This window comes from Monodon monoceros, unplaced genomic scaffold, assembly GCF_005190385.1.
Source record: "Monodon monoceros isolate NGI ecotype Baffin Bay Population unplaced genomic scaffold, NGI_Narwhal_1 Super_Scaffold_11, whole genome shotgun sequence".
Classification (NCBI taxonomy): domain Eukaryota; kingdom Metazoa; phylum Chordata; class Mammalia; order Artiodactyla; family Monodontidae; genus Monodon; species Monodon monoceros.
Window position 1 is genome coordinate 31869162 of NW_021703767.1, and position 16513 is coordinate 31885674.

Consider the following 16513-nt stretch of genomic DNA (forward strand, 5'->3'; position numbering starts at 1 on the left):
CCTACAGTTTTATAACCAGTAGGTTTTTGTTTAGGGTTTTAGATCCCTAAATCTGCCTGGTTCCAATACCTGTACCCTTAGCCAATCAATAATAACAAAATTAAGCATCTCAGCCTGCAAGGCTGGGTAACTAGTCTCAACTCTGATAACTTTGCCTTGGTACTTATTACCCTTTGCACCTTCTTGGATAATTCAGGCATTTTCTTATGGTGACCCAACTGTGCAGTTCATCTTTTTTCAAATTTCAAAAGCTGCCCTACCCCTCAGCCTCTTAAGAAACTACTCTCCCACGAATCTTGGTGTTTGATCCACTCAGGTCTTTCAGTTCCTGGAGAAAGCTTAATTCCCTCTTGCCTGAAGAACTTAATATCATTCCCTGACTCTAGAAAGTTCTACTCCTAGCAGCCTTCCCCCATACTGCCTAAATAACTAAAATTCCATATCACATCAGATTCTTTTTTTCCCCTACTGTCTCATTTATCTGCAGTCCTCTCCCAGTTTCCAAATACCACAGAGCTGAATCCTTTCTGTTTCCCACCCCAGAGTGAAGCTGAGCAGCAAAACTTTCATGTCTTAGGAAAAAAGAGCACAAGTCCATGGAAATTCTCTCTTTTTGCTTCCACTCCCTCTCTCTCCTTCTCCAGGAAGAATCCTTTGGATTCACAGCTTTCTTAAGAAAGCTTCCCTTAAGACTTCCCTTCCCTTAAGGTAAGAGAAATAAAAGTTTGATTTTTTGTTTTTCAAAGAAAGAACTGTAAACCTTCTCTTCTTACTCTTGTTATGCCCTCGGCGGCAATCCAAATTAGAGTAAAAATAACCAATAAATATTGTGTCAATCAATCTCTGAAATAAAGAAGGTGGTAAAGTCACCAGAAAGTTCAGCTAGACTTCATGAGGATAATCACTAATGCAGAAAATCACGTTTGATCTCTTGCTCACATACATATGACCCCTATAATCAGGCTGATCTGAGACAAACATACCTTTTGAAATACTGCTTTAGCTGTGATTCACTGGTTAATTGGAGGATAGAAATTTGATTTCAGATTAAAAACACATAAAATCACAGTGTCTGCCTTCTAGCTGATTTTGACCCTTGGGTATATACTTCAGTGTAAAGTTAAACAAGACCAGGCATGCAATGTTTTAGACATGTTGAAACTTAGAGATCAAGTAACTTTCTCTGACACTGAAGGTAAAGAATCTAAATAGAATTCATAAGAGAAGGTTGTGGCAGTAATCTCATGGACCCTGAATGTGTTTTATTCTTTCTACAATCAACACTGAAAAGACGACTTACCATATCCTGAAGATGGAAAATCTCCAAATCCAACCTGAAGGAGGGTGAAAAGAGAAGGAAGAGCAGGCAAAGAATAGAGGAAGTCATTGGCACTAGTACAGCAGATCCCCATGTTACAATGTAGAGCAAGAGGAAGCATATGAAGAGCCACACACATTCATTCATTTCAAATAGTTCCTCTTAATCTGGGTTGAGTGGCTTCATTCTACATTTTTGAGTACTAAAGTAAGTAAAATATATTTTTTTCCTTTCATTTTGATATCTGGAAATGAGCCTATTTGGCACTAACTCACATAGAATACAGACAGGACTAAACAAGCTTTCTAAAGAAATTAGCTTATTTTGGCAGAGTACTGGGTTTGCAACACCAGCTGCTTACCAGTCTATGAGTGTAATGATTAACATTGGCCTTCTTGTTCTTTCCTTTATACGGGAACTTCTGAGCCTTTGATCACCTTTCTATTTCACCTATTGCCCTTCAGCTCCACAAATTATTCACACAAACTATATTTGTTTTTTGCCTTTCATCTTTCTTATTCATTGTTCTTTCTATCCACTAACTAATGATTATTGAATTAGTAATTTAGGGAGACCCCCCCCAAATTGTAATGTTTTCAGAGGCTCTTCTTTTTTCATGGAAGGCCATATAGATAACATTAAAATTTGCCAAGAAACAGTTGGTCCTAACCATCATTTTTAGATCTACAATGCTCAAAATCAATATTAAAACTTTGTGGAACCCGTTATCACCATATGAAGTACTTAAGATCTAGAAAAATGGATTTTAAAAAAAATTCTAAAGATATTAAACACTGCGATTAGTGGCTATGAAGAACAGCAGATGCAAAATCTGGTTAAATAACTTGCAATATCATTGCTGTTTTCCTTAACAGGGATAATGTTAATTGTTTGTTTGAGAAATTAATTCTGGGAAGAGACTCAGAAAAGTTGAACCACAGTCTCAAACCAGATTATGATTTTTTTAGGTATTTCATACATTTTAAGCATCAAACAATATACCACATGCTATGTTAGATATTTTAGCTATTTTCACATTAGTACCCTACAATCATGTGGGGTAGGGTGTTATCATTCTGTGGTTTTACATAACAGGAAACTGAAAATCAGAGGAGTCAGATAACAAACACAAAGGAAGTGCCCACACTGGAATCTAAGCATCAGAGTTACACAATCATAGATTTCCATCACACCACACTGCCTCCCTTAGTTAGACAGTACTTGAACGAGAATTTTTATTTCTCCCTTTTAAAATTCTTTTGTGCATCATGGTACTGAATAACGAATATTTTATTACATCTTCTCTCCAGTTTTTCTTTTTTTTTTTTTACTTCAAATGATTATATGTACAATGGTTTAATACTTGAATGATGTTACAAGGCTATAAAAACAACAACAAAAAGCAATATCTTGCTAATCTGCTCCCATCCAAGTCCCACTTTAGCTGTTTCCTTTCACATCTGTGTCCATATTTTAAATAATACTTTTACATATTTTTGCCTTTCAAAATTTAGACATTATTTATTTTGCTTTATGAAAAAGACAGTTAAGCTCTCTTATGTTCATCACTCCCTAATCATACAAACTCTCTTTTCCTCCATCCATTTTCTAGGTTTAGATGAAACTTTTAAATGGGTATTTACCTTATTGCAATAATAACAATACTGTTCACAGGTGAGTCATATGGTATACTAGAACAACATTTCCTTTTCTTGTACAATTTTATATAGTTTTCCTGTAATTAAAGGTTACTAGGCATGCGCAGTGAGGTGGTGCGGCACCAGCCCGCCAGAGGCATGAACTCTGGGAAGCCGTGCTGTCAGCCGCAGGCGAAGGGCTGTATGCCTGTTATGCTAGAACTACTCTATGATTCCTGGACTTCTATAAAGGTACTCTCATCCTTGAGTCTAACTCTGTGTTCTCCAGGGGCTCTGAGACCACGCTGAAGGACGAGAGCCAGTTTACAAGGCACTGCAGGGTCCACAGCCAGGACCAAGCCTAGAAAATTTTTAACAACTCTGTGATTAAACTGGGTGCTCATGAGTAAGGATATTCTCCCATCTCAAGGGGCAGGTTGATGGTGCTACAGACAGCCATTGCCAGGAGAATGACCAAAGACAAGCAAGAACTGATGGTTGAGTGCACCATCTTTGCCTTGTGGCTGACAGGGTCTTGGTGCTCCAGTCAGGTGTCAGGCCTGAGCCTCTGAGGTGGGAGAGCCGAGTTCAGGACACTGGACCACCAGAGACCTCCCAGCCCCACATAATATCAATCAGCAAGAGCTCTCCCAGAGATCTCCGTCTCCATGCTAAGACCCACCTCCACTCAACCACTAGCAAGCCCCAGTGCTGCACGCCCCATGCCAAACAACTAGCAAGACAGGAACACAACCCCACCCATTAGCAAAGAGATTTTAATATTTATGATCAAAATCATAATAAGTTCACTCTCACCAATATTATTCAACATAGTTTTGGACGTTTTAGCCACAGCAATCAGAGAAGAAAAAGAAATAAAAGGAATCCAAATCGGAAAAGAAGAAGTAAAGCTGTCACTGTTTGCAGATGACATGATTCTATACATAGAGAATCCTAAAGATGCCACCAGAAAACTACTAGAGCTAATCAATGAATTCAGTAAAGTTGCAGGATACAGAATTAATGCACAGAAATCTCTTTCACTCCTATACACTAAAAATGAAAGATCAGAAAGAGAAATTAAGGAAACAATCCCATTCACCATTGCAACAAAAAGAGTAAAATACCTAGGAATAAACCTATCTAAGGAGACAAAAGACCTGTAGGCAGAAAACTATAAGACACTGAAGAAAGAAATTTAAGATAATACAAACAGATGGAGAGATATACCATGTTCTTGGATTGGAAGAATCAACATTGTGAAAATGACTATACTACCCAAAGCAATCTACAGATTCAATGCAATCCCTATCAAATTACCAATGGCATTTTTCACAGAACTAGAACAAAAAATTTCACAATTTGTATGGAAACACAAAAGACCCCGAATAGCCAAAGCAATCCTGAGAAAGAAAAACGGAGCTGGAGGAATCAGGCTCCCTGACTTCAGACTATACTCCAAAGCTACAGTAGTCAAGACAGTATGGTACTGACACAAAAACAGAAATACAGATCAGTGGAACAGGATAGAAACCCAGAGATAAACCCACACACATATGGCCACCTTGTTTTTGATAAAGGAGGCAAGAGTATACAATGGACAAAAGACAGCCTCTTCAATAAGTGGTGCTGGGAAAACTGGACAGCTACATATAAAAGAATGAAATTAGAACACTTCCTAACACCATACACAAAAATAAACTCAAAATGGATTAAAGACCTAAATGTAAGGCCAGAAACTATCAAACTCTTAGAGGAAAACATAGGCAGAACACTCTATGACATAAATCACAGCAAGATCCTTCTTGACCCACCTCCTAGAGAAATGGAAATAAAAACAAAAATAAACAAATGGGACCTAATGAAACTTAAAAGCTTTTGCACAGCAAAGGAAACCATGAACAAGACAAAAACACAACTGTCGGAATGGGAGAAAATATTTGCCAAGGAAGCAACTGACAAAGGATTAATCTCCAAAATTTACAAGCAGCTCATACAGCTCAGTATCAAAAAAACAAACAACCCAATCCAAAAATGGGCAGAAGACCTAAACAGACATTTCTCCAAAGAAGATATACAGATTGCCAACAAACACATGAAAGGATGTTCAACATCACTAATCATTAGAGAAACGCAAATCAAAACTACAATGAGGTATCGCCTCACACCAGTCAGAATGGCCATCATCAAAAAATCTACAGACAATAAATGCTGGAGAGGGTGTGGAGAAAAGGGAACCCTCTTGCACTGTAGGTGGGAATGTAAATTGATACAGCCTGTATGCGGAACAGCATGGAGTTTCTAAAAATAGAAGTCATACAACCCAGCAATCCCACTACTGGGCATATACCCTGAGAAAAAAGAGTCATGTACCACATGTTCATTGCGGCATTATCTACAATAGCCAGGACATGGAAGCAACCTAAGTGTCCACTGATAGATGAATGGATAAAGAAGATGTGGCACATATATACAATGGAATATTACTCAGCCATAAAAAGAAACGAAATTGAGTTGTTTGTAGTGACGTGGATGGACCTAGAGTCTGTCATACAAAGTAAGAAAGAGAAAAACAAATACCATATGCTAACACATATATATGGAATCTAAAAAAAAAAAAAAAAAAAGGTTCTGAAGAACCTAGGGGCAGACAGGAATAAAGACGCAGTTGTAGAGAATGGACTTGAGGACACGGAGATGGGGAAGGGTAATTTGGGATGAAGTGAGAGAGTGGCACTGACATATATGCACTACCAAATGTAAAACAGATAGCTAGTGGGAAGCAGCCGCATAGCACAGGGAGATCAGCTTGGTGCTTTGTGACCACCTAGAGGGGTTGGATAGGGAGGGTGTGAGGGAGACGCAAGAGGGAGGAGATATGGGGATGTATGTATACCCATAGCTGATTCACTTCGTCATGCAGCAGAAACTAACAACACATTGTAAAGAAATTATGCTTCAATAAAAATGTTAAAAAGAAAAGAAAAAAAGGTTATTAATTTGAACTGTTCACATCTGAACAGTCAGCTATCATTTGCAAAATCTGCTCTCCATTTTTAGAGTTGCTTGAAATCTATTATTAGCTCTCATTTACCCCCTATCCTCTTTGCCCACATTGTTGTTTTGTATTTATTTTTTATCCCTTTTAATTTTATTTTAAAGAAGTTTTAGGGAGAGGTTAGTATAAATTTGTTTTAAACCAGCTACGTTTGATCACAAGTCCAACACACCCTGCAATATCTTTAGCACATAATTTAGCCTTCACTAGAGCAACACATAATGTTACTTTGTATGATAATACATTTTGCTTTTATAACATGGAGCAGGGAACTTATTTTATACATGTGTATTGAGTGCACCGCATTTTACAGAGTAGTCACTTTATAGATTCCTATTGTTGGCAATCAACGCAGCAGTCAGCCAATTCATGCTGCCATTCCTTGAACGTGAAATATAAAAAGTGGGAAGACTCGTGGTAGAAAGAGTCCTGTTTAATAAATTAAGTATAATCTCAAAGCAAAAGCTTTTCTTTGAAAAACTGTATTTTTTTTTTGATATTTACATTTTATATATTTTAAAAACAAATTGGGGATTTTTAAATGTTTCACAACAAATTATATGGAAAAGGGGACTTTCCAATTTTCTAACACCAAACAATTAAGTTAATTTGATTTTTAGCCAATTTGCCATTGAGCTGTTTCAGCAGGATAAATTATTCTGCTGTTCAGTAATACTGTTGGCAATTATGTTGCAGGAGAACAGGAAGGATTACATAAAAATTTCCTTTATAACTTCTCTTTTGAAGTAGCAGGGTCAGCCTTTATAAGAGTCAAGCATGGAAGAACTTGTTTTTGTATCAATATATGAAGCTAAAGTCCTAACCTCTTAATAAAACTTCATCCACTAGTTGAGAAGAAAATATTTTCTCTTCAAATATAAAGAAAATTTAAATTAAAAGAGAAAGGTATTAAGAGTGAGTTATTTTATAAAGTTTCTGTTTATTTTTTTTTGCAGGAACACAGGTTCCCAAAACTTATTTTATTTATTATGTCTCTTGTTGAAGGAATTTTAAAACATGAAAATGGAAGAAAAATTAAAATATCAATAAAAGTATCTTATATTTTTTTCACCTTTAATCTCTCAGGATTATTTTATAATCTAATTTTATTTTCCATGGTTTTAGGTTCAACATCCAAAAATGTATTAGCAGCAAATCTAGTAAACTGCCTTCTTAGAGCCCATGAATAAGTAGTTTTGGAAGACTGGCACACCAAATGAAAGATGATTCCTTCCCTCTGTCTGGATTTTCTTATCTAAGAAACATTACTAATATCAAGCAGACTTGTTTTCACACATTAAGAGAAGGGGGTGGGAGTGGAGAGAGAAGGAGAGAGAGAGAGAGAATTGGAGTCATCTATCATCTACACTGTCCACAATCAGACTAAAATTCAAAATGATTTACTTTCAAAAGCTGATGAGAGAAAGAAAGTTAAGCAAGTTCAAGAGAAGAACAATCCTGCTAAATACATGAAGTGTAGATTATCATGGTTATTAAAAGGAAGAGGATATTTTAAGTCTAAGGGCCTATATACAGTAGTTATATAGTAGTATAGAGTGGGAGTTGAGAGCATGAGCCTTGTAGACAGATGGTCTTGCTTCAGATCCTACTTCTGTGACACCCTAGTCCTGTGACCTAGAACAAGCCCCTGACCATCTCTAAATACCTTTCTGCATTTATGAAATATGCAGATAGTACCTAGTTCATAGAATCATTAGGAGGATTAAATAAGAATAACTGTGAAACAACATTCTGTCCAGAACTTATTAAAAAATATTAACTATAACTGTTAACAATTTCACTCATGAATTCAACAAATACTTTTTTGAATGCTTATTATATATTCCACAGGCACTGTGAAATAAAGTTCATAATTTTATGGCAAGACAAGAAAAATTTAAACAAAAAATTCTTCTCTGCCCTTTGGCCTCCTCTCTCCCCTTACTGTGCATTGTATATCTGCATTATGCACTGTCCAAACCACCCCCAATAGCAGGAATACCTGCTCAACCATAAAGAGCAACATTCTCCTAGCAGCAAGACAAGTCCTTAAAAGATAACATTTCTTCTTGATCTTATAAGGGGTCACGTGGCCTACCACGATGATGTTTAGATCTGGATTACGTAAACTGTCAATAATATGTCATGTGATGTACAGCCCTCTGTCTCAAAAAACTTATATAACTGTGCCTTGACTTCTAAGGGGTGCAAGAGTTCTCGGAGCTTTCTTAGATGCTCTTCCTGGGTTATAATCCTCAAATGTGGCTCGAATAAAATTTTCCATTTCTGTCTTATACTGACTGATTAATTTTTCATCAACAGCACTATTCTAGGTGTTGTAAACACTGCGTATGAAATTAATTAAACACGGAGATCATTAGATTGAGGCGGCTCTAATGGCCCGTGTAAGCAAACTAAAATCTAAGCCTATAAATATGTTAAGGTTAAGAAATCAAAACCTAAAAACAATCAATCACAAACAGCCAACTAGGCTTTCCCAAAAGGCAACTGTTTAAGGTATAGCAACTCAATTTCCTTACTTTGCTTCTGCATTTTCTCTATAAAAGTCTTACCCTTGACTCCTGTTGATGGAATGCTCCTAACAACTTCCTGTTTGGCTCTGTCTGGTGCAAATCAATTTCTGAATAAACTCTTTACAAATTTTAATATGCCTCAGTTTATTCTTTAAGGGTAGTGAATAAATCAGAATTTTTACCCTCAGGGAGGTTATATCCTAGTGAGTCTACACAAACAATAAACAACAAGTAAACATAGTGTGAAAAGTGATATAGAGAAAAATAAGTCAAGATAAAAACAAGGATTTTTTTTTAATAGATTATCTCTTGAGACTGCCTCTGCTGAGTATAGAGGCAACTCAATTCATCCAAATAAATTTACTGAGGATGTATGGTAGACCTGACTTTGTTCTAGGGACTGTGAACAAAACTTACACAAATCCCTGCCCTCAAGGAGTTCTGCTCTAGTTGAAGGTGTGAAGCAAACATTATCCCCACCCACAGCTTGGAACTTCCTTACCTCCCACAGAGCTTACTGCCTGCATAAACATGAATTACCATTCCATTGTCTTCATTAGCATAACTTTACTATTCCAAGAGACTCTCACCCAGGCAAATAACTTTATTCTCCCTTTATCATAGGAACTTTTCAAAAGACCATCAACCCTTCATTAGGAAAAATCAGCAGTTTACATCCTAAAACTCTTTGATCTCTCTGTCTCAAAAGCGGTGCCCTTTCTTGTCCCACTCCTGTTCCCCTTGGGATTGAAGAGTGTCAAAGAAAAGGGGGAATTGAAACCAAGTAGGAGCCTTGGGGGCCCTCCTGTGTGCAAAAGCCCCTCCATGTCCCCCGTTTCTTGGAGAAAAAAGGCTTTAGTCTCCTAGGCCTCCCCTGAGTTCCAAAAAGCAGGTGCTAGCAGTTATTAATTAAGGAAGTGAGGGAATACAGAAACAAAGGGAAAGCAATTAAGCAAGAAAAGTAATGATAATAGTTCAGAGATAAAACACAATCCTAGTTCATCCTCAAGGAAGAGACATAGGAGATAGGGTAGGGGATGAGAACCCTCATCTCACCAACAGAAAGAGAACTAGGCATGGCCTCTTGACACTGAACATGAGAATGCACCATGTTCGGGGTGGGTTCCTGGAGGGTAGGCAGTGATGTGGGCTTCTGGCACAGAACCCTGGGACTCGATCAGACTTCTGCCAAGGTCTAAACTGCAGCAACCCCATCAAGCTGTTCCCGTCTAAAAATCAGAACATGAGGTCAGAACAGCAGAAAACCTGAGTGGAAGCCCAACTGATAATACCAGGTGATGTCAGCACTGGCCACTTCTACTGCCCCTCTCTAGCCATCCTCCTCTTTCTCCTCTTCCTGCAAACCTGACTACAGGGTCCTCAACATACCACTTGGACATACCACCTCTACATCCATGCAAACTGTAGACCCCGTCACCCTGGCCTCCCTAGCCACTCAATAGCTAATGCCATGTGATCTCACTTACACGTGAGATCTAAAACAAACAAACAAAAAACTAGCTCATAGATGCTGAGAACAGATTGGTGGTTGCCAGAGATGGAGGGGTGGGGTGAGCTGGGGTCAGGGGGATTAGTGGGTTGGAGGACAAAATCAGTGAAGGTGATCAAAAGGAACAAATTTCCAGTGATAAAATAAATGTCATGGGGATGTAATGTGCAAAACGGTGACTACTGTTAATAATACTCTATTACGTATACGAAAGTTGCTAAGAGAGTAGATCTTAAAAGTTCTTATCACAAGAAAACAATTTTTGTGATTATGCTGATGTTAACTAGAATTATTATGGTGATCATTTCCAAATATATCCAATACAAATCTCAAATCATTATGTTATATACCTGTAACTAATATAATGTTATATGACAATTATATCTCAACTTAAAAAATGACCAATATTCTTGACACTGAACATGAGACGGTACCATGTTTTAGCTAAGTTCCTGCAGGGGCAGTAACTCCTGATAGTTCATAAGCAACTGTGCAGGACTAGTTACAATACTGACACCATAGGCTCGAAAGATACCAGGCGTAAGGACCCTTGTTGGGGCTCAACTTGGAAGGGTCAGTAACAAAATTCTGGCACCGCACATGGGATGGACCATGGCCTTCATGCCTGTACCTATCCACTAGGCTCCAGGCTTGCCCTGGCTCCAGCGGGAGGACAGCAGAGGCTTTGGGACATTAGTGTGAGGATGACTGACCCTGGTCTTTGAGTTCACTCTAAAGGGTAGAATGGCGGCAGCCTTCAGCCAATTTCAGAGCAACTCTGCCCAGCAACCGGATACCAGGAGTGGTGCATACACAACGTAGCCCCCAGAGTAATCTGAACTGCTGCCCCTTGAGGGGATCACACTGTAACATCTTTGGGGATGGCAGACTGAAACTCACCCATGTCTGCCTCTGACTAGCCTTCTTGCAGTACCAGACACCTGGGGACAGTGGAGACCTGTGGACAAGTGGGAGCCACAGCAGTCTTGCCTGCCGTCTCGCCAGTAGTGTTGTCTACTTGACCCCGGTGCAAGGCAATAGCGGACACACCAGGGCTTTTTCCCCTCCTCAGCAACCTCCAGGGATCAATAGCAGTGTTCTCCATCACTTTCAGTTTGGTAAAGGAAAGTGGCCAGCCCCGTGAACCAAGAGGCAAGACTGGAAAATGCCCCAGGTAATGAGGACCCCCTGACAAAATGGAATGAGGGCACTCAATCTGAGTTCAGGAAAAGGCACCGGGGACACCCAAGTGTGAAAGGGTCCCAAGGTAGGTATTCGACTGGTGACTTGACCTCTTCTGGTCAGCGCTAATTTCTCTGAAGTGGGCTGGGGAGCCCTGTGAGCCCCTCACAAGACCAGGAACCCCATTACTGTTCCCTCCCCTCTCTCTGCTTGTGAGGCAAACCTTGGATGATTTTTATCAACCTTGACAGAGGTTCCACAAGCTCTCCGCCCCGTATCAGCACAGAATACCAGCTGCTCTGGCCATTTGGAGAGTACCCCATGGGGATCCCTCATGCTTTTAGCCCTCACCCGGCGGAAAGTCCAAAAACTCCTCCTTTTTTGGCTGAAAGGAGGAAAGAGAAGACCCTGCCTCAGACAGCTGTGCCACCCCCTACCAGACCTAGCAGTTTAGGAACTAACATGGCTAAGCTGCTCTGGCCCAGAGGCATCCCATCTAACCTCCTGTAAGATGTTCTTACTGAGAAGGGACTATCTCAAGCACAGGCCATCACGATCAAGGGGACCCCCAGTTATATCAGAGTCCATGCTCTTTGGACGCCTCCTGTTTTGAGGAATCCATTAATAGTTTGGTGCTGGTTCCAAATTTCCTGAACTGGAAATCTTGTTTGGGTCAAATCTTGTGGCATTTGTGTGCCAACAAATCACTGCCCGTCAGTTGTTGGAAATCAATCCCTACACCCTAAAAACAGAACATCTGAGGTGCGGGAACCAAACATCCACCATACTGAAGAATAACCCGTTAGGGCGCATCCTGCAGAACTGGAAGTTCATCGGATTTCAACCCCGGACCCCCAAACATTTAATCTTTCTATGTAACACAGCCTGACCCTGGGAGATGGGGAAAGTTGGCCCATCAAGGGGTCTCTAAGTTATGTAGTTTCTGATTGTTCTGTTCCACATGAAGTTAGCCCCAAGGGGTAAGTTAAAGTTCAGTGCATTTGAACTCATGGATGGTAGACCCATTCCTCAAGCCCGAGAGAAGGGACACTTTAGCCCTTTTGAAATGGAACAACTCAAGTGTGCCCTCCAGGTAGGAGAAACCATGAAAGCTCTCACAGAACACGTAACCAAGTGCCGCCCACACCCGCTGACCTGGCCCTCTACGCCTTCTGGCAAGGAGCCTGGGTGCACCTAAAAGTCTGGAAAATCAGCAGCCGGCAAGGCCAGCTCACTCCTAAGCGGAATGGAGCCCACTTGGTGACCCTAACCACCCATTCTGCCCTGAAGCTCAGTGGGGACACTGTACTTGAGGGAAGAGGTCCCGGAGCCCCAACCTCCGGAGGGACAGCCTGGGGCAACAGCCCCCTTGACTACTCATGTAAACCTCTCTCTGACTTGAAGCTTCTCTTCTGAAAAACAGCCAAAGTGTGACCAGCGGCATTCAGCCCCGGCAGTGAGCTTGGACATCAGGGTACACTTCCCTGCAGACAAAAACTTAGATACCTTCATTTTTAGAAACATTTAACATGTGACCATTACTCTTGCTAATATTTGGGCCATGCATCGTAAAGTATCTGGTGTCCTTTGTCTCCAAACGTTTAGACAAATGGTGGTCACTCAGGGATACAAACAGTTAATGCTAAGGCCTGGTGACCACCCAACACATCTAAAGGCAGCTGGGGAGAAATGCTGCTCCTCTACCCATGTTTATTATGTTCCCCCAAATCAAGAGGAAGCAGTTTGTAAGATGAACCTTTGACCCTCAAGAATAAGCAGCAGGACAAAAGAAAGAGGAGGGATTTTTTCACAGGCAAAGCCCATTAACAATTCCTGGGGAAGCTGGGTAATAAAATAAAGTCTAACCTTTTTTTTTCCTTGGTGCTTGGTGCTTCCTAGTTTCACTTGCTCATAGGGTGCCGCGTGCAGAAGCCACAACTCAGGTCCTTCGGGCCAGAGCTCCTGCTGCTGTGCCGACACCTCAGCTTGGGATCTGTGCGCAGAAGCCAAGCACGGCATCCAATCCAAGATGGCCGCGGCAGGCCATGCGCACTGCGATCTGGAGCCCGAACAGCGCAGCTGTACCTGCCTCGCGAGAACTCCGTCTCCCTCCCCGCTGAGCGATCCCTATAAGGCAGCCCCGCCCACCGCCTGTCTGCGAGAAAGCAAACAGCAGAAAAGGAGCTCGCGCCTCTCCGTTCTCTGCACAGAGAATGAAACTTTCCTTTTCTTCTGACCTCGTTCTATTGGCTCATATGATGCTGGGAAGGAGGACTTTTCTTGGGGCCCAACTGAAAAGGATCAGTAACATAACCACAATGGCTCTTCATTTTCTCATATACAAACTAATATTTAATATTGCAGTGAAGATTATATTTTAATATGTACTTGAAAATACACTGTAAACTGCAAAATGCCATAAAAATTGTAAAGAAGCAGGGAAATACTCTGCAAGTATTAAATTTTATTTTTTCCCTGTTATGCCATTATCCCTACAAAAAGGAATTAAAAATGAGTATATTTCTATTCATTTTCCTTGCTTTGGTGAAGTTACAAATAAGGAATAAACAAAAAGATTAAAGGTAGGAAGAGAAAGAAAGAGAAAAGATGATTGTTCTGAATAATTTAGGTCCCGGTTATTAGCAGAAGAGTTGTTGCCTAAATTTCAGAATTTATACAAAACCCCCTGTAGCTTCTCTGGCACATGCAAATGTGAAGGAATATCACATTTCTGGTTTATAAAGTAAAACCCAAGAATCAGTGACTCAGTGTGACTGTTTGGAGCAGAAGATTCTTTACAGCTGGACAATGTATTCCTAGGATCATTTAAGGTGACACTAGGCATATAATACAAGGGTTTTGATTACCATCATCCTATTTCAAAATCAACATCCTCCCCTCAAAACATAGGCTGTTGCTTAAATGCCTGGCAACTGCCTTTATTTTCAGATCTTCTTTCTTTCTGTTTCCAAGTTTATGGATTTCCTACTCACTAAAGACATTAAGCAGTTCTGGTTATACACTGCTGTGTAACAAACCACTTCAAACTCACTGGCATAAAGTAACATCAATTTATTATGTGGGTCAGAAATTCAAAGCAGAGCTGAGAAGGCTTGTTTGGAAAGTCTTCACAGCTGCTCCATGAAATCCAGGACCCTGGCTGGGATGTTGTGAATGTCAGGGGTGACTCAAGTGGATTGGAATCATTAGACTCCTATGACAGGCACTAAAGCTGGTCGCAGTTGAGACTGATGACCAACACAAGAACTTTCTAGGTGGCTAGGTTTTTTACAGCATAGCAACTGGATTCCAAGAGCAAGTTTCTGCAGAACAAATGTTCAAAAACCGAGAGGAAGCTGCATGGACTGCATGAGCTAAACTCAAAAGTCAGTAACCCTCTTTATTGGTTGAGGTAGTCACAATTTTATCATGAAGGGGATGAGTCATAGACTGCCTCCTGATGAGAAGAGTGTCAAAAAATCTGTAGTCATTTTTTAAAATTACTACATAAACTATATACAAAAGCTAAAGATAGAGCACAGACTCATTGCAAAATGTATGAATAAGGATGTGCGTGTTGCTCATTGTTGAATGTATTCCATTATCCCTTCTCTTCAACAAGCAGTCCATATACTTCAGAGTTAACAGCTCAATACACTCCAGTGGAAGACCTGATGAGTCTAAGGGAATCCAGACTTAAGCCAAACGGTACTTGGTATTTCTCTGGACACAGGATTCGTCCTGGAAAGAGCATATGTAATGATTTAGATCATTGGGGTGCATTTTTAGAGAGTATTGAGTTTTCCTGCTTTTGTCTCTTGGCCTCTGAATATTATCACATGTGCCTTGAGGCTTGGCCTATTAATGGCCATCTTGATAACAGCTGGAGAAAGAAACATGTGGAGCAAAGCAGAGCAAAGACAAAGAGTAAGAGCCTTGATTGAACCGTGTCTGCTAAGAGCACTTTTGTTGTCCTTTTTTCAGTTCCATTACACCATAAATTTCTTTCATTGCTCAGCCGCACTGAGTTGGATTTTATGTGTTTTATGCATATCTGTGTTCAGAAGCATCATTACTGATACTCTGTCTATATGAAAGAGAGAAATTAAATATAAAAGAAAGCAATTTAATCCCAAATCCTCTTAATATTTTTATCAGTTAATCCTTTTATGTTTTTATTGGCCAATTCTTTAAAATTGTGTGATTCTAAAATTATTTTAGTTGGAGAATGATGGAAACTGTCCAAAAAAAACCAAACAAATAAATAATCCAAATCACCTTTCTCACACATAATTAAGAATTGGTCTTTGGGGCTCATTTGAATGTATTTTCACTTTAAAACATATTTAATATGTATTTTTGTAAGTAGAAGACAGTACAATTTTGAGACTACCCAAGCTTTATATGTTATAAATGAATTGATGACTTCCTTTTCAGCCTTCATAATCCAGACAAACTAGCTCCTCAATTCCTGTTTAGAATTTCAACAAGCTCCTTTTTTGCCATGTGCTAGAGTATGGATATCTGTGTCCCCCAAATTCATAGTTGAAACCTACCCCCTAGTGTGATAGTATTAGGGGGTGGGGCCTTTAGGAGCTGATTAGGTCATAAGGGTAGAGCCTCAGAGAGCACCCTTTTCTCTTCTGCCATATCAGGACACAGTGAAAGATGATTGTCTATGAACCCGGAACCAGTCACAGAATCTGCAAGTGCCTTGTTCTTGGACTTTCCAACCTCCAGAACTGTGAGAAATAAATTTCTGTTGTTTATAAGCCACTCAGTCCAAGGCATTTTTGTTATAGCTGCCCGAATGCACTAAATCGCCGTGTAAATACTTTTATTACATGGTTCACACTCTGTTGTGTGTGTACCTGCTTCCCATTACGTTCTTAGCAAGCATTTCTGGAGCTTATTCATCTTTGTTCTTAGCACACAGTGGATGCTCAGTAGACTGCTGAACCAATGAATGAATGCTTAGATTAAAATCAGGGTAGGGAGCTTGAGTAAAAGTTTATAAGTAATTTAATCAAACTCTGTTGATTACATTGTAGAGGGTGACTATTATTTTAGAATAGTCCAGTAGTCATATTTTTGGCACCATATCGTATAGCAGGATAAGAAATCAGGTTTTTTTCAAAATGATTGTTTAATTATGCACACCTGAAACATGTGGGGCTTAATTAATGGCAGTTGATAGTAAATCATCCAGATAAATATATTAACTTCCAAATGTATGCTAATTTTATGCATAGGTGCATTATTAGTCTAAGTAAT